Source organism: Branchiostoma floridae, chromosome 11 (genome assembly GCF_000003815.2).
Source record: "Branchiostoma floridae strain S238N-H82 chromosome 11, Bfl_VNyyK, whole genome shotgun sequence".
Taxonomy (NCBI): domain Eukaryota; kingdom Metazoa; phylum Chordata; class Leptocardii; order Amphioxiformes; family Branchiostomatidae; genus Branchiostoma; species Branchiostoma floridae.
Window position 1 is genome coordinate 17,309,203 of NC_049989.1, and position 6,000 is coordinate 17,315,202.

Genomic DNA, 6,000 nt, shown 5'->3' on the forward strand with positions numbered 1-6,000 from the left:
TCGAGAGGTCGCCGGTTCGAATCCGCCTGCCGTGTTGCCGGTCTTGTGCCCTTTGGAAAGGCACTTTACACGACTTTCCTCACTTTACTCAAGTGAAAAATGAGTCGTCCCTCGGATAGGACGTTAAATGGAGGTCCCGTGTGTGGGGAGAGCCATACCCTATGCACGTTAAAGAACCCGCCACATGTGCGAACATCCACCCGAGCGGATCAAACCATTCCGGCCAAAATAGGGGTAGGGAATCTCCCGAGCAGCCCTCGTAACCCCTGCTTCGCCTATTGGGTCAGTTAGTCCTCACTCATAGTGAGCAATTGGGCGCTGGTCTCAATCATGATGTTTCTGACCTAGGGCGAAGAGTTGCTGTTACAGTTCCAATCATGTAACCCGTAACCTTGAGTGGCCTTCAGGCCTTGTTACGTGGTGACCATTGAGTAAAAAAAAAAAAAAGTGTCAAGATTTTACACAAACAAATCTGAATTGCGTTTGGTTGTCAGTCAGACTGATTTCCAAGGGAGTTCAACATAGGATACAAAAGACAAATAAATATAACGTTATTAGAGGGATAACTGATTATGGTAATCTGAACAGGGGACAATCAGAGCCATGGCAATCAGGAACGTGTCTGTTCTCATGGCAAACAATAGCTCGTGCTGTGATTTGGAACCTGTACACGTTTGTTTTGAAGACAAATTATACGAATCATTACATGAATGAAACTAATACAATAGAAACAATGGAATGATAGATTTTTTTTTTCAATTCATTATGTGAATTAAACGCTGACTTGTAATTTGTATCTCATTATGTATTTTTTTTGTTTATCCTATCTGCATACCGAGTATAAATTTACGCAGTTATCCCTCTGAAAATGTTTAGCAAAACACCCTGCGGTTCCTAAGCAAGCTGCTAGGGGCGGGAGCTTTTTATCACACCTTCTTCCTTACGCTAAAAGTGTGTAGCTCTAAAAAATCAGAAGCACAGCATCTCCTAGCCTGACTAAAATCGCGCTCCTGCCGGCCGGCCCTATAGTATTGCCACCGCCCTAGGAGCTTGATAGGGTGGCGCCCTAGGAGCTTGATGGGCCCGCCTAAAGCTCGCGGATATTTGACTGCAGTAGGCCTCCATATATGGTGATAATGAGATGCAAACGCCACGTGCGCCCGCCGCCAGCATGGCACCAAGAGGAGCCGGTTGCTACGGGCCTGTCGGTCGCTACGCAATGATGGATGTCGGCCGGCCTTTCATGTACAAAAAAGTTTCATGCGGAAGGCTTGGCTTCCCGCTTGCGAAGATTATGTCTGGCTGTCATTTTTTTTACAAGTTTCTACATCGTAGCATGAGATAATACCCTGCCGGGCAAATTTCAGTATTTCCGGACTTGCGCAGATGACCCAGTTTTAGCCCATACAGAATGCTTAGGTAGGCTCACCCTGTCACAAGGAGACTACTCTCCATCAATTTAGACACCAAAATTTGTATCTTAATGCTGTTTAACCCTATCCAGACCGGGGGTGGGAGTGGGGGAGGGCTAAAAGTGTCTGCGCCAAATTTGATGTCCTATAACTGCCGAACGACGTGTGCTAGGACTACGAAACTTAGTGACTTTTCCTAAAACATTGTTGGCAACAATTTCGCGAACAATTTATGAATTTGTAATGTTTCGTGTTGTCATGGCAACGGGTTTCTGACAGGCATATTTTACCAAATTTACTAATTTCAGTTTGAATCATGAGATTTCATGGTTTTATTGCGAGACCACACTTGTTTATCTATATCATTAACATCCTGCGTAATTTTAAATTACATTTCTAATTAAATATTCATAATTTATGCTACTTTGATGACGTCATGGCTCAAAATCCAAGATGGCGGACAATGCCATTATCAACGTTAAATACATGTTATTTTTACTCAAATTCCGTCAAAATCTTTTATTTTCTTACAAAATACAATCACTTGAACCCTTTTAGTCCACTTCTATTGGGTTTTAGGGTTATATGTAGAAAAAAAACGTATTTTAGAAAATTCAAGCTTATCGATCGAAGATGGCGGACAAGTGACGTCATTTTCTGACGTCATACAGGCATCAGCGTCATCGTCATTGGGAACAGCAAAAGACTTGGCAGACTTAAAACCAAAGAAGTTACCGTTTATAGTCATCATTTTGTTTAATACCTTTAGGTATAGCGAAAATTTAATATTTAGATGATTTTAACCCAAAATATGACATTTAACGTCATAATTACGTCATATTACGTCATTACGATACCGAAATTACAGAAAATATGAAACTTCACTAGTACATCATCTCCTCAAAATTTGGTGATCGTAACACAAGCCGTTTTGAAATTACGAAGGGGGGGGTCAAAAGAGCCCCCCCCCCCCCCGTCCCAGGTATCCCAAAAAAGCCCGGTCTGGATAGGGTTAACCACACTTGTGCACAGATTGGGGGTGGGGGGAGAGAGGTGTGTCCTTGGGGGCTAATATAACCTTGGGGGCTAATGTGTTCCCCCCAACTGGTTATGTGGGCAATAGAAAGGATTTACCTGACTCAACTAAATGAAATTTATTAAGAAATTCTGCCATTTTAGTGTTTTGGGCGCTGATTTCTTACTTTCTGTACCTTTTATTGACAATGCAATATGCACTCTCATAAAATGCTTCAAAGTCTAACCTGAGCGCTTTTCAATACAACTTTAGGTGTGTAAATGGTTAGAGACTACTCTCCTTATGCTAGAAAGATCAACTTTTTCTTCAGTTTGTGTCCAGTTCAGGGGGTATTTCCGGACTTGCGTAGATGACCCAGTTTTAGCCCATACAGAATGCTTAGGTAGGCTTGGGGTTGTAGCTTCTATATTATGTTGAAAAAACAGATTTTTTGTTATATTTGTGGCTGCAGTAGGCCTTAGAAGTTAGGTGTTTTGGTGTTGTTTACATGCAGTGAAAGGGGGTGAAAAGGTCTCCCACCTATGTATTGATGGCATATAATATAATTCCGCCGTAATTTTTTTCTCCTTTTTTTGTCTTTAAATTTCTCTTCAGAGGTCGGACAACCATGCCGATGTGAGTTTTTCATGTTCTAAAAGTCAGGTAGGTGATTTTTGACAGCCTCTTTCTCCCATGATTCCCATTGTTAAGAATATGCATATGAAGTACTGAAATGCAGCCTGCATGCGTTAGGCAGGGTATTCAAGTTCAAAATTGGCAGGTGTCAAGACACTTCCAAAGATGCGGGAAGGGTTGTCAAGCATCGTCACAAGTTTAAAAGACTTCACGGAGACCCTACCCCTAGGATTGGTCCCAGGGAGCACAGGTATCAGAAGGGCTGTGGTAAGTTTTGTGGCTTTGATTAGACTTCATATCGCTTAGCAAAAAGTGACACAAACAGGGGAAAATAGTAAAATCTGCTCACCCTGTCACAAGGAGACTACTCTCCATTAATTTAGACACCAAAATTTGTATCTTAATGCTGTTCAACCACACTTTGGAGCAGATACTGGGAGTGCACAGAATGGGGGGGTGTCCTTGTGGGCTAATGTAACCTTGGGGGCTAATGCGTTCCCCCCAATTGGTTATGTGGGCAATAGAAAGGATTTACCTGACTCAACTAAATGAAGTTCATTCAGAAATTCTGCCATTCTAGTGTTTTGGGCGCTGATTTCTTACTTTCTGTACCTTTTATTGACAATGCAATATGCACTCTCATAAAATGCTTCAAAGTCTAACCTGAGCGCTTTTCAATACAACTTTAGGTGTGTAAATGGTAAGAGACTACTCTCCTTATGCTAGAAAGATCAACTTTTAACTTTTTCTTCAGTTTGTGTCACTTTTTTTTGTGAATGCTATGGCGCCTATCAAATGCCTCAGACCACTACCAAAGCCTTGAGGAAAGTCCTCTGACACCTGCCATGCTGCCATGAGATCTACTCCCCAGGGAGCATTCTTGGTCAGAAAGCTTTGAAACTTGGGATAATGTTTGACAACTCTTACCCGCATCATGCGAATTGATTGAAATTTGTCAATTCTCAAGTTCAGGGGGGTATTTCCGGACTTGCGCAGATGACCCAGTTTTAGCCCATACAGAATGCTTACGTAGGCTTGGGAAAAGTGGCTGTAAAATTGTTTTTCTTGGGATATGTTTGGATTTTGGAGATGCATATTATAGGTAAGGGTTGTAGCTTCTATATTATGTTGAAAAAACAGATTTGTAGTGATATTTGTGGCTGCAGTAGGCCTTAGAAGTTAGGTGTTTTGGTGTTGTTTACATGCAGTGAAAGGGGGTGAAAAGGTCTCCCACCTAAAGTATGTTTTGATGGCATATAATATAATTCCGCCGTAATTTTTTTTTCCTTTTTCTGTCTTTAAATTACTCTTCAGAGGTTGGACAACCATGCCGATGTGAGTTTTTCATGTTCTAAAAGTCAGGTAGGTGATTTTTGACAGCCTCTTTCTCCCATGATTCCCATTGTTCAGAATATGCATATGAAATACCGAAATGCAGCCTGCATGCGTTAGGCAGGGTACTCAAGTTCAAAATTGGCAGGTGTCAAGACAATTCAAGAGATGCAGGAAGGGTTGTCAAGCATCGTCACAAGTTTAAAAGACTTCACGGAGACCCTACCCCTAGGATTGGTCCCAGGGAGCACAGGTATCAGGAGGGCTGTTGTAAGGTTTGTGGCTTTGATTAGACTTCATATCGCTTAGCAAAAAGTGACGCAAACAGGGGAAAATAGTAAAATCTGCTCACCCTGTCACAAGGCGACTACTCTCCATTGATTTAGACACCAAAATTTGTATCTTAATGCTGTTCAACCACACTTTGGAGCAGATACTGGGAGTGCACAGAATGGGGGGGGTGTCCTTGTGGGCTAATGTAACCTTGGGGGCTAATGTGTTCCCCCCAATTGGTTATGTTGGCAATAGAAAGGATTTACCTGACTCAACTAAATGAAATTCATTCAGAAATTCTGCCATTCTAGTGTTTTGGGCGCTGATTTCTTACTTTCTGTACCTTTTATTGACAATGCAATATGCACTCTCATAAAATGCTTCAAAGTCTAACCTGAGCGCTTTTCAATACAACTTTAGGTGTGTAAATGGTTAGAGACTACTCTCCTTATGCTAGAAAGATCAACTTTTAACTTTTTCTTCAGTTTGTGTCACTTTTTGGTGAATGCTATGGCGCCTATCAAATGCCTCAGACCACTGCCAAAGCCTTGAGGAAAGTCCTCTGACACCTGCCATGAGATCTACTCCTCTGAGAGCATTCTTGGTCAGAAAGCTTTGAAACTTGGGATAATGTTTGACAACTCTTACCCGCATCATGCGAATTGATTGAAATTTGTCAATTCTCAAGTTCAAGAAGGTATTTCCGGACTTGCGCAGATGACCCAGTTTTAGCCCATACAGAATGCTTAGGTAGGCTTGGGAAAAGTGGCTGTAAAATTGTTTTTCTTGTGATATGTTTGGATTTTGGAGGTGCATATTATAGGTAAGGGTTGTAGCTTCTATATTATGTTCAAAAAACAGATTTTTAGTGATATCTGTGGCTGCAGTAGGCCTTAGAAGTTAGGTGTTTTGGTATTGTTTACATGCAGTGAAAGAGGGTGAAAAGGTCTCCCACCTATGTTTTGATGGCATATAATATAATTCCGCCGTAATTTTTTTCTTCCTTTTTTTGTCGTTAAATTACTCTTCAGAGGTCGGACAACCATGCCGATGTGAGTTTTTCATGTTCTAAAAGTCAGGTAGGTGATTTTTGACAGCCTCTTTCTCCCATGATTCCCATTGTTAAGAATATGCATATGAAGTACTGAAATGCAGCCTGCATGCGTTAGGCAGGGTATTCAAGTTCAAAATTGGCAGGTGTCAAGACACTTCCAAAGATGCGGGAAGGGTTGTCAAGCATCGTCACAAGTTTAAAAGACTTCACGGAGACCCTACCCCTAGGATTGGTCCCAGGGAGCACAGGTATCAGGAGGGCTGTTGTAAGGTTTGTGG